Source organism: Triticum dicoccoides, chromosome 3A (assembly GCF_002162155.2).
Source record: "Triticum dicoccoides isolate Atlit2015 ecotype Zavitan chromosome 3A, WEW_v2.0, whole genome shotgun sequence".
NCBI lineage: Eukaryota > Viridiplantae > Streptophyta > Magnoliopsida > Poales > Poaceae > Triticum > Triticum dicoccoides.
In genome coordinates this window covers 160,279,880-160,294,078 of record NC_041384.1, presented here as the reverse complement: position 1 = coordinate 160,294,078, position 14,199 = coordinate 160,279,880, and positions in this window count along the sequence as shown.

Sequence of the window (14,199 nt, the reverse complement as noted above, 5' to 3'; positions counted from 1 at the left end):
AAGAAGAAAACGTGTTAGTGCCTACATGCAGTTTTGAACATTACTACATGCCTATTTGGTTTGCATGATTTGTAAAATGCACTAACATGCCATCTTCGATCTAACATGATTAGCATGGGCATTTGATTACATTCTAGAAAAATGTAGCTTTCTTCACAAGAGATTGGAGTGGATGAAAAGTTCCCTAAGAAAACTAGTATAGATGAATCCAAAGGAGAAATGCTTATTGATTGTAACCATATGGGGCGGTGGAACATGTATGTACTAAAATCCTCCAAAACAATCCTACAGAAATTGTAGTACATTGTAATTGTTAACTTGGAAAAAGGTGTCACAAATTAAACTCCCTTATGGTTAACATTTAACAGGAAAGGAACATCACCTCGATATATAGCTTCTCTAGGCATGGAAAGCATCTCAGGAAACTAACAACTTGCTCTAGGTTGGGGCCGGTAGATTCTAGTGCCAAGACCTTCACTATGCGCATTTTCGGGGTCAAGCTTGTTGGAATCATTTTCTGAATGACAGACGAGCAAACATCTTCAAAATTAGAAATAATGTTAATTTGTAGAAGGAGAGGTAGAAGGTGGCTGTTGTACCTGAACAGATGTGGATCCAATAACAAGTTCAGAGTATTTGTCAGACGAGTAGCCCACCACTGTCAATTTCAGCGCAGAAATGACATTGATTCTTGTTGGACCTTCTTGATCAACTACAAGTAATCTCTCTAGTGCAGGTGTGTCCTCAATGACCATACTGTGGTACAAATCTTGTGATGTCTTCCTGCCGCACCAGCAACACACATAAATAGTCCAGAGAGTCATGGAGGTGATGTGGAAGGTACTCAACCCATTGATCGCCTGAAGACGAAGGTACTCGAGTGCAGTACAGCCACGAAGTAGGCGCTCCATGTCACCATTTGAGAGGCAGACGACGACGAGATCGAGGTGCTTCAGTCATGGTAGAATAAGAGTGGGCGCGTCATTAAGGGGGATGGCAGTTCCTGAACTTGGCGATGCGCAGTATGGGCGCGAGGCAGAGTGCGGACATTGGCAGCAACCGCATATGCCCATCATCAAAAGTGAGCTCCTAGCTGATCTAGGGCGGGGGATTGGAACCAGTCATCAAGCTTGGCTCGGTCCTTGCCGTTGGAACGGAACTTGCCCATTCTAAGGCCTCTGGTTGGGCCAAGGTGACTGCTGAGGATCTTGGAGAACGAATCAAAGCTTTTGCGATAGCCATGGCACTACTAGGAAAAGGCCTACTAATGGCGCACCAGTTTTGCCTACTAATGGCGCATCACTGGTGCGTCATTAGTATCACGCCACTAGTATTTATTACTAATGGCGCACCACCCAGTGCGCCATTAGTATATAACACCATGCGCCATTAGTATGCCTCCCAGGGGCCATATTTAACCATGTGCTTTGGCACACTAATGGCGCACTGCGGATGGATGCGCCATTAGTATACTTGGCATACTAATGGCGCACTTTTTGGTGATGCGCCATTAGTACACTTGGCATACTAATGGCGCACTCTGTAGTGATGCGCCATTAGTATGAATATTAGGTTTTTTTTACTTTTCTGATTTTTGCACAGGTTACAAAATATATTATTTGACAGAATATAGACAGTAGCACACAGCAACAGCAGATTCATCGAATACAATAGAAGATTAGTGTTCGAATACAATTCATCATATTAGTCTCCGAATTCAAAAGACCGAACAAAGATAAAACATTACAAGTCTCGAGACCGCGAGTATCGAGTTTGTCGGAAGTAATACTAATCCTAACAAGTCCTACTAATCATCATCATACAACTTCTACTCGTTATTCATAACAAGTCATACGATCATCATCTTGATAGTCATCGAACCAACCCTACTTAATTGTTCTTAGCACATGATCATCAGTATTAGGCAGGACCTAAATACCATATTTAAGCTAAAATAGCATAAAACAATATAGACCCTGACTCTCCATTATGGAGAATGGAGAACATCCTGTCTCCAATTCTTGTGCTTCACTTCCTTTTGCTTCCAAGAAGCTCCTTACGACTGTCCATACATTTTTTCCATCCTTTGATTTTCATGTCTCCACTTCTTTTAGAAATCTCGTATGGACAGTTGAGATTCGTAGGATGACCTGGCTGTATGTTCAAAACATTAAGACTACCTTTCTGATACATCGTACGAGGCACACAATTCTCTGGGATTATCTGTTGAAAAACGTAGTAATAAGTTCATAGTTAGCAATGATGTACTAGTTTTAGAAGTATGCAAAAGATGCACGGATGTCGTAATAGTAAAAATCTTACCAGGGTATCTCCATAGTAGTTACTGTAGTTGAACACATGCACTAGTGGCACGTATTTACCATAATGTTGAGGAGTTTGATTGTGGATATTGTAATTCTCAATGTCAGTACAAAATCCGACCAGATGATTTTTCTCCTTGTAAGTTGTTAATTCGGAGCCATCATTGTAGTGGTTTTTGTCTACCATCTCCCGCACATTCTTTGAAAAATAAGAATAAGCTGTCAATGGAAATAAGCTGTTAACTATTTTGAAATAAACAATATAAATTAGCTAATAACTATGTTTGAGAAACTCACATAGCGGTAGAACTGGAGGCGTATCAACAAGGACCCAAATGTCCATATTGTCTTGGATGATGTCAGGATTACCAAGATCCATGGTGATAAGCATACCCTCATCAAAACCATACATCTTGCAAAATGCTTCCCAATTTTTGCAAACAAAATGGGTTACGCTCTCGGAGTTATATAGATTTACTTCAAAGTCCACATCGTGATGAGTCCTTAGGTGAATTTTCTTTGTTTCAGAAATTTCATGGTCTTAAAAATCCATCCTCTCCAAGACATAGCGTCTTGCATGGCATGGGGTATGCTATACTCGAATTGTAAAAGATGAAAATTACACGTCGAAATAGTTGAAGTCATGCTTAATTATGAAAATAACACTTGTCGTCGTTGTGTACCGTTTCAACTTCGAAGGTCTCCTCGAGCTTAATGCTGAAGCGCCGATCATCGTCCAGGTGAGGCATGTCCCACAGACCTCGATCGTCGTGGCACTAGTCGCACTCCCCTGGGAGACTTTCGTCGTCCGATAATGATGACGACATATCCTACGTTCATAATTCAAAACTACATCATTTAGGGTTTGTCGACACCGAGGCATCCTAAAAGCTAAGCTTTTATCATTTAGGGTTTGTCGACGCTGAGGCACCCTAAAAGCCAAGGTTTTAGCATTTAGGGTTTGTCAACGTCGAGGCATCCTAAAAGCTAAGCTTTTATCATTTAGGGTTTGTCGACGCCGAGGCACCCTAAAAGCCTAAGCGTACATCATTTAGGTTCTCATCGACACTGAGGCACCCTATAGAAGCCAAGTTAAGTTTTCATCGACAATCGTGAGACTTGATCCCGCTGAACTTCTACTTCGCTGGGTCTAGATATCTGCTTATCTTCCCCGCGTAACCGTAAGGAAGTTTTACTCCTACGAGGCAGGTGAGAAACTGCTCGATCTCCTCCTGACTTAGAGTGAAGCACGCGGGAGGGTAGTCATTTCCGGTCTTCTTGGCCTTTTTGCCTTTGCAACGACTTTCTGTGTCCTGCTTCGCCTCATCATCATCATCATCATTAGCGTGAAGCTCCTGCCCGATGCCCATTGATTTCAAGTCTGCCCTTACTTTTGGCCCATCTTTGGTCCTCTCTGGCATGTTGAGTAGGGTACCAAGCAGACTCTCGCACACGTTCTTCGTGATATGCATGGCATCAAGTCTGTGAGGCACACGGTGGATCTTCCATTACGGCAAGTCCCAGAAAACAGACCTCGTTTTCCATACCTTCAGGAGAGGCTCTAGCGCCTTTCGCTTCTTTCCCGGCTCTGGCGCCTTTTGCTTCTTTCCCGGTAGTGGGCAATCTTTCCAATTTTTCAACAGCCCGTCTATTTCCTCGCCGCTCCTCGTATGTGGGTGTCTTCGGAGTTCGGTTTCACCATCGAACAGATCCTTGCGTTTCCTCCACGGGTCATCGTCGCGAAGCCACCTTCGATGTCCCATGAACACGGTTTTCGAAGACCCGGGATCTCTATCTAGCTGGCGATACGTTGTGTCATCCATGCACCTGATGCATCCAGAAAATCCGTGGACCACCTGCCCCACGAGATATCCGTAACCGAGATAGTCGTGCACCGTCATGAGCAGTGCGGCTCTCATAGGGAAACTATTCTTTCTCTGCAGCATCCCACGTATTGGCTGGCGTTTTCCACAGCGTGTCTAGCTCCTCTTTCGGCAGCCCCAGATACAGATTAATGTCATTCCCTGGTTGTTTCGGCCCTTCAATTAGCATACTCATGTGAATGTACTTCCTCTTCATGCATAACCAGGGGGGAAGGTTGTACATCCACACAAACACATGCCAGGTGCTATGTGTGCTTCTCTGGCTGCCAAACGGATTGACTCCATCGATGCTCGCGCCCAGCACGATGTTCCTTGGATCCTTCCCATATTCTGGGTGTTCGAAGTTCAACACTTGCCATTGGCTCCCATCCTTAGGGTGACTCAGCATCTTGTCTTTTTTATTTATCTCCGGATCATTTGCGTCATCTTCTTGCTTCTTCTCCTCCCTATCCGCGTGCCAACGTAGGAGCTTTGCTACATTAGGGTCCGCGAAATACCGCTGCAGATGAGGAGTGATCGGAAAGTACCACACCACTTTTCGAGGAGCTTTCTTCATCTTCTTGTATCGAGTGACACCGCACACTGGAGATATGGTAGACTCCGCGTGCTCGCCCCGATAAATGATGCAATTGTTCATGCACACATGGTATTTCACGTGCGGTAAATCCAGGGGACACACGACTTTCTTCGCCTCCTCGAAACTGGTCGGGCACTTGTTCCCCTTGGGAAGACGTTCGTGCCAGAATGACATGTTCTCATCGAAGCATGCGTCGGTGATTTTGTGTTTTACCTTCATCTCCAAAGCCATGAGTGTTACTTTCAGGCGGGTATCCTCGGGTCTGCATCCTTCATACAATGGAGTAACCGCGTCTATCTCAACTTGATCCAGCTTGGCTTTCTCTCGGGCGGCAGCTCTTGCGTTATCCGTCTGCTTGAGAAGCAGCTCTTGAATATGAGGGTCCTGCACCTAGCCCATCGATGGTCCATCGTCGTCTGATCCTCCGGCATCTAGATCTTCATGATCATGCCCTTCGTCTGCTCCGGCATCTTCCTCATCATCATGTCCGGCATCTTCTACATGATGACTGTGTACAGCATCACTGTCGTGATCATGTCCTGGAGATTCTTCGTCTTCTCGCCCGCCCGAGCCGCGGTGGTTGTCTTGCTGCCCTTCCTCATTTCTTGCCCGGCCCCCATGGATGACTTCATAGTCATCTTCATCACCTTGCCACCGATAGCCATCCATGAAACCACGCAAGAGCAGGTGGTCCCGCACCTGCCCGGAATCCGGGTCCGCAATACGGCTCTTCAGCTTGCATCTTCGACACGGACATCTTATCTCCGTCTCGTTCTTTTGAAGCATCTCGGCCTTCGCGGAGCTCAAAAACCTATTCACGATGCCTTTGGTCATCGTGCGGACCATGGTCGCCTGCGGGGTAGAGCAAAACGATATTTTAGAACCAAGAAAAAATTTGGCATGACTTTCCCTAAAAATAGGGCCAAAAAGAATGCATAGTGCCAAAATTCTCGCCGAAACGGAAATGAATCAACATTCCGGCAAAATATTGGCAACTATCGCATTTCAAATACTGGTACCTGCAAACACAAACATATATGCAACACCACAAACATATGCAACACCACAAACATATATAGATCTAGCTAGGCCACAAAAAGTGCATGTGCACGTTGTTGGAGCGAGCTAGGGAGAAAAAAAGTAGATCTACAACATGAAGATAGCTTTCCCCTGACTTACCTATCAAAAAAAGGTAATTTCAACACTTAATTTTGATGAATCTATGGTGCAAATGAGGTGAGGAGGAGGAGGAGGCAGCCGACAAGCTTAGAGAAGGAGGTGGGGGGAATGAAGTGGGGAAAGTGAGTGTGTAGGTGTGGCTGTCCAAAAATATCTAGCTGGTCCCAGGTTACTAATGGCGCACCACAGAGACATGCGCCATTAGTAACCCAACATACTAATGGCGCACCTCACAGACATGCGCCATTAGTAGTTTTGCAAAAAAGTAAAAAACAATTATACTAATGGCGCACCGTGGAACAGTGCACCATTACTAGTTTAAACTAGTAATGGCGCACTATGCAACGGTGCGCCATTAGTAGTTTTGCAAAAAAGTAAAAAAAATACAGTAGTGGCGCACTCTATGGCTGGTGCGCCATTAGTAGTTCTAACTACTAATGGCGCACTCTGCCAGGATGCGCCATTAGTATGTTTGAAAAAATGAAAAAAAACATTTTGATACTAGTGGCGCACCGTGTCCCTGGTGCGCCATTAGTGTCTTCCACACTAATGGCGCACCAACAGAAGGTGCGCCATTAGTATATAGTAATGGCGCACCACATGTCTGGTGCGCCATTAGTGTCAATTCCATCTAGAGCCCTTTTCCTAGTAGTGTGGCAGAGCTCGTGGGTGTCAATGAGGTCGAGAGGGCTGGACTTCCATACGGGGCGCCACCACCGGAAAAGGACGGTTATCCGCGCCCAATATTTGATTGGGATGAGGGAGATGATGACTGTCAACATATCATCAGGGAGGCTGCTGATGAAGTCTAGACCTGCTGGAGTCGCTTGCGGTTCTAGCTCGCCACGCCTCCGCTTGTTGCCATCCCATTCTCCACCTCCGGAGTCTCCTTGTTAGCGGCACTTTCTGATAGAAATGGGAGTACATGGAATATTTAGTTAAAACGGGGCAATAGAAAAGTGTATTGGTAACTAGAAGTTATTAGGTAGGAATATAGTAAGAAAAGGGAATAACAGTTGGTTGGCTAAATACTACACAATTCATTTGACATTGCTGGGTAAGTCAGCATGCAGTTAGTTAAAAATAAAACTTACTTCCAACAAAGTCTGGATGGATGATTTTGTCGGGGAAGTTGGCATATATCTCATGACCAGGCCCTTTTATGTAGAGTGCAATTTTAGTGCCAGCTTTCAGTACATAAAACTTAGAAATTTCTTTCCAAAAGCTAGTGCCAAAATAGGAGTCACCACATTCATCAAGTCTTACAGTAGCAACGATTGTAAATCCATGGTTTGTGTGCAGTATGACATCCATGCAGTCTTGATCTATGTAAAGGGAAAGATTGTGCACTACATAATCTGTTGCATAGCAAGGGATGCGCTGCAGAAAATGGTAGGATTGTTAAAGAAAATATGGTAACATGCAAATATGGGCCCAAATTGAAAGAGCTGTACAGCAGTTGAAATCGAAGGACAAAAATCTATAATTAAATAGATAGGGTAAACATGATGTCATGGAAATATGAGAGTAATAAAAAGAACAATACATCATTAATTTGCCTAATATAGAAAGAAGAGGGGGGGAAATCCCCTTTGACGTATATGGTGCATGTGGCGCCTTTTATCCAAATGTAGCAATATTTAGAATATGTTCAGGAAAGTAGGCCATGCCAACCGATTTAGGGTGAGATTGAACATACCGCGCGCATCCTCAAGTTATCTGGTACGATGAGATGGAATCTCTGGCGGAGTTCGCAAAGTCCTGATGTGTCGGCGAACTGTACATTCTATGAATGAAAGAAAAACCCTCAAAATAGCTCGAATAAAAATGAATTCACAACTATTTCTAATGTCGCTTGAAGCTACGTTGGTATTTCCCCAAAGAGGAAGGGATGATGCAGCACAGCGGCGGTAGGTATTTCCCTCAGATATGAAACCAAGGTTATCGAACCAGTAGGAGAACCAAGCAACACAACGTAAACAGCCCCTGCACACAGATAACAAATCCTCGCAACCCAATGTGTTAAAGGGGTTGTCAATCCCTTTCTGGGTATGGCGCCTCAAGATAGGCAAACAGACATGAGATAAATTTGTAGTAGATTGATAGAATAAACGCCAAATAAAATAAATAAGGAAAAATTGCAGCAAAGTATTTTTGGGTTTTTGGTTTAGTAGACCTGAAAATAAATGCAAGAGAAAAGTAGATCGCAAAGGCAAATATATGAGAAAGAAGGCCCGAGGGCCGTAGGTTTCACTAGTGGCTTCTCTCTATAAAAATAGCAAACGGTGGGTAAACAAATTATTGTTGGGCAATTGATAGAACCTCAAATAATTATGACGATATCCAGGCAATGATCATTACATAGGCACCACGTCCAAGATTACTAGACCGACTCATGCCTATATCTACTCCTATTACTCCACACATTGACCACTATCCAGCATGCATCTAGTGTATTAAGTGCATGGAGAAACGGAGTAATGCAATAAAAACGATGACATGATGTTGACAAGATCTATCTATGTAGAGATAGACCCCATCATTTTAACCTTAGTACCAACGATACATATGTGTTGTTTCCCTTTCTTTCACTAGGATCAAGCACCGTAAGATCGAACCCACTACAAAGCACCTCTTCCCATTGCAAGATAAATAGATCAAGTTGGCCAAACAAAACCCAAATATCAGAGAATAAATATGAGGCTATAAGAAATCATGCATATAGGAGATCAAAGAAATTCAAATAACTTTCATGGATATAAAAAGACAGATCTGATCATAAACTCAAAGTTCATCGGATCCCAACAAACACACCGCAAAAGAGTTACATCATATGGATATCCAAGAGACCATTGTATTGAGAATCAACAGAGAGAGATGAAGCCATCTAGCTACTAACTACGGACCCGAAGGTCTACAAAGAACTACTCACACATCATCGGAGAGGCACCAATGAAGGTGGTGAACCCCATCCGAGATGGCGTCTAGATTGGATCTGGTGGTTTTGGACACTGGGCGGCTGGATGAATATTTCCTTGACTCCCCTAGGGTTCTGGGATTTTTGGGGTATTTATAGAGCAAATAGGCGGTCCGAGGGGCACCAGAGGTGGGCACAACCCACCAGGGCGTGCCTGGGCCTCCTGGCGCGCCTTGGTAGGTTGTGCCCCCCTCAGGGCACCCCCCCAGACGCAGCCAGGGCCCGTTGTCTTCCTTTTAGCCCATAAAAAATTCTCCGTAAAGTTTCCTTTTAGCCCAGGTCTGATATTGATTTTCTGCTATGTAAAAAACACGGAAAAAAAGGAACTGGCACTTGGCACTATGTCAATAGGTTAGTACCAAAAAATGATATAAAATGATTATAAAACATCCAAGATTGGTAATATAACAACATGGAACAATAAAAAATTATAGATATGTTGGAGACGTATCAATGTCCGCCTGGTGATTAAAGGAGGAAGATGAAGTGGGATAAGAGATGAGATAATATCTCATTAAATTAGTTACCTTGTCGTCCATGAGAAAGAACCCTCAGTACAGCAGATTCCCCAACCGAGCGAGCAGCATCGAGAAAGTCGATGGCGATAGGCGGCAGCAAGCGGAAGTGGCAAAATGCGGTGGGCTTTGCCGGCAGCTTGGCGACGGTGGCAGGCGTCAAGCTATGTGTTTACTGCCGCGATAGGCGGTGCCATGGCATAGACGTGGAGGAGCTTGTGCAGGTGTGAATGGGGGCCGGAGGTGGTGGTGGGTGGGGTGAGGGTTTTTGTGACATGGTGATGGTGAGGGCTTTCTTTTTCTTTTTTGAATTGGGTGGTGAGGGTTTTCTATCCCACAAAGAATTTTGGAGGCGACGGTTTGCTAGAGCGAACCGTGTGTGATTGACACAACAGGCAAAATGAAAGTCATTGCACATGGTTCCAATTTTGGGAACCGTGTGTGATTGACGTACTAGCTCCATCCTGGTTTATTGGTTCCCTTTGTAATTTTGACCAAATATTTAACTAAGAAATGTTTATGCATGTCACCAAAAATTATATCATTGAACACTATGCTCAAATACGCATCCAACGATATAATTTTTGCTGACCTGCACTAACATTTTGTCAGTTAAACCTTTGGTCAAAAATTGACACAAATTACAATGGTGACCAATAAACCAAGACGGGGGTAGATTCCATCAACCGAACTAGTTGCATAGATATCCCACGGTTAGACATAAGTAAACATAGATTAAACATACTCAAACATAGATAATAAGCGTACACGTACATAAGCATAGTTCAACCATAAGTACATAGTTCAACCGTCATTAAGCATACTCAACCATACATAGTTCGATCCATCCCACATCTCACCTCACATGCTGACACGATCCTGAAGCTTCTCCAGGTACTCGGCGTGCGCGTCGTGCGCCACCCTACGAGAATACTTCTGCTTGAAGGAGTCAACGACCCGTCCTCTTGCATGCGCCAGAACACTTAGATACACGTCATGAAGCTTGTGATATGCATCCGCGAATAAGTACACCTCACTCAGTGTCGGGACCTTTTGGTTTCCAAGCCACGTGCTAGATCAAAATTCTGAAATTGGCTATTCAAACATCACATAACACCTCTTTGGGCCACATGCATGCACATGGTGGTTATCCTAGCTAGGACACTCACGTGTTACGCTTCCATCTGTAGGCCCATGAGGCCATCGTCGATGCATGCATGCATCACTTTGACCTATATCAGGAGAGGTTACTTAATTTCACCATTGATGAGGATTCTTTTGGGTTGTACATATTACGGCAAGAGCATATAGTATGCAGTGAATAGGGGGGAAGGGGACCATCATATGTAGTACGCTTCATGAATCTCGCCCTATGTGGGTGCATGGTTTATGGTTTTTGAGGCATGTGGCACATCAAAGTTGTGCATTTTGGGTATTCAACATATATATATGTTTGACCCACATGCAAAGCGGTGGTGGTTGTCCTCTCGCACCCACTTAAGCGATTATCAGCGATATCGATGCTTTCATCTATGGGCCCACTTGGTCCATCACTACATTTTGCCTGACAACAGGAGAGGTTAATTTGACTTAGGACGGGATTATTATTTTTGCTTGTAATATGTCATATATATATATATAGATCATGCTCTGGGATGACATGCATGATACATTTTGAGCACACACACATGCATGTGTATGCATGAATCCCTCCCATCGAGTCGAAGTGGCTACTACAACAACACATCAGGAACCGATCTTGCTCTGTGTGGGGAGCTAGTGTACGATTTTTGACACACGCGCCACATCAATGTTGTGAAATGGTATTCAAACATGCATGAATGCATCACCTCCATACATATGCATGTAGTGGTTGCCTTCAAACAGTACACTCCCTCGTGTGGTTATTGGTGATAAGCCTATATATTCATGGGCCCGCGTGGACATCCATGATCACATTGACCAACAACAAGATAGGTTGCCATGGTGGATTCTTCATTTGTGTCGGATTTCAGGTTCCGGCAAAACACTCAAGGTTCAAACTCTGGGATGTGCACGAAGATCTCTCCCTCCCCCTAGCTCACTCACTCACCGCGATCTCAAGGCTCAGCTCGCCGAACCCGAAGAACAAGGGACACAAGAGTTTATACTGGTTCGGGCCACCGATGTGATGTAATACCCTACTCTAGTGTGGTGTGGTGGATTGCCTTGTAGGCTGAGGATGAACAAGTACAAGGGAAGCACTACCTCCTGGGGAGAGGTGTTCTTGAGCTCGGTGAGCTTGTGTGGTTGAGGATGATCTAAATGATCAGTCCCCCTCCTATGGTGGTGGCTAGTCCTATTTATAGAGACCTGGTCCTCTTCCCAAATATTAGGCAGGAAGAGATCCCACAACGGCCAATTTGAAGTGGGGGCAGCTAGTACAAGCTATCCTGACAAAAGGTGGTCTTCACCTGCCAAAGGCTCTGGTGGTGACGCCGCCGTGGGCTCCGTGATGACCTCCGTCCTGTCGTCCTGCTGGTCTTGGTCTTGTTGCACCGATATGGAAACCTTTGCTTGATGCCTCGGGACTCCTCGTCTACGCCTGCTCCTATAGAACCAAAGAGGCAACTGGTGCTCTGCGCCCACTGGCGCCTGCCTGGCACCCGCCTGGCCTTGGTCATCATGTCTCACATCAGAGGAACCTCATGAGGTGCCCCTCACCTTGATCTCTCTGCTCCTCGTGAGCCAGCCTAGTGAGGCTGCCCCTGAGGAGGTCTTGTGTAGTCCGCCTCGCGAGGCTCGGCCCCTCGCGAGGGTCTTGAGTGTTTGCTGGTTGTCGGTGTCAAAACCGGCGGATCTCGGGTAGGGGGTCCCAAACTGTGCGTCTAGGCCGGATGGTAACAGGAGGCAAGGGACACGAAGTTTTACCCAGGCTCGGACCCTCTCGATGGAGGTAAAACTGTTGGGGAACGTAGCAATAATTCAAAATTTTCTACGTGTCACCAAGATCAATCTATGGAGTCATCTAGCAACGAGGAAGGAGCGGATCTACATACCCTTGTAGATCGCGCGCGGAAGCGTTCAAGAGAATCGGGTTGATGGAGTCGTACTTGTCCTAATTCAAATCACCGATGATCCTAGCGCCGAACGGACGGCATCTCCGCGTTCAACACACGTACGGAGCAGCGACGTCTCCTCCTTCTTGATCCAGAAAGGGGGGGGGAGGAGAGGTTGATGGAGATCCAGCAGCACGACGGCGTGGTGGAAGTAGCGGGATTCCAACAGGGCTTCGCCAAGCGCTGCGGGAGGAGGGAGATGTGTCATGGGAGGGAGAGGGAGGCGCCATGGCTTAGCTATGGTTGCCCTCCCTCCCCCCCCCACTATATATAGGGCCAAGGGAGAGGGGGAGGGCGCAGCCTTGCCCCTTCCTCCAAGGAAGGGTGCGGCCAAGGGGGGGAGGAGTCCATCCTCCCCAAGGCACCTCGGAGGTGCCTTCCCCCTTTAGGACTCTCCCCTCCTCTTGTCCCTTTGGCGCATGGCCCTCTAGGGGCTGGTGCCCTTGGACCATGTAGGCCAAGGCGCACCCCCTACAGCCCATGTGGCCCCCGGGGCAGGTGGCCGCACCCGGTGGACCCCCGGGACCCTTCCGGTGGTCCCGGTACAATACCGGTGACCCCGAAACTTGTCCCGATGCCCGAAATAGCACTTCCTATATATAATTCTTTACCTCCGGACCATTCCAGAACTCCTCGTGATGTCCGGGATCTCATCCGGGACTCCGAACAACTTACGGGTTACCGCATACTAATATCTCTATAACCCTAGAGTCACCGAACCTTAAGTGTGTAGACCCTACGGGTTCGGGAACCATGTAGACATGACCGAGACATTCTCCGGTCAATAACCAACAGCGGGATCTGGATACCCATGTTGGCTCCCACATGTTCCACGATGATCTCATCAGATGAACCACGATGTCAAGGACTCAATCAATCCCGTATACAATTCCCTTTGTCTAGCGGTACGATACTTGCCCGAGATTCGATCGTCGGTATCCCGATACCTTGTTCAATCTCGTTACCGGCAAGTCTCTTTACTCGTTTCGTAACACATCATCCCGTGATCAACTCCTTGGTCACATTGTGCACATTATGATGATGTCCTACCGAGTGGGCCCAGAGATACCTCTCCGTTTACACGGAGTGACAAATCCCAGTCTCGATTCGTGCCAACCCAACAGACACTTTCGGAGATACCTGTAGTGTACCTTTATAGCCACCCAGTTACGTTGTGACGTTTGGCACACCCAAAGCACTCCTAGGGTATCCGGGAGTTGCACAATCTCATGGTCTAAGGAAATGATACTTGACATTAGAAAAGCTTTAGCATATGAACTACACGATCTTGTGCTAGGCTTAGGATTGGGTCTTGTCCATCACATCATTCTCCTAATGATGTGATCCCGTTATCAATGACATCCAATGTCCATGGTCAGGAAACCGTAACCATCTATTGATCAACGAGCCAGTCAACTAGAGGCTTACTAGGAACATGGTGTTGTCTATGTATCCACACATGTATCTGAGTTTCCTATCAGTACAATTCTAGCATGGATAATAAACGATTATCATGAACAAGGAAATATAATAATAACTAATTTATTATTGCCTCTAGGGCATATTTCCAACAAAAACCCTATGTTCTGCTTGATTAATATTGATGATATGGGTAGTACAAGAGTAGATCTACCACGAGATCAGAGAGG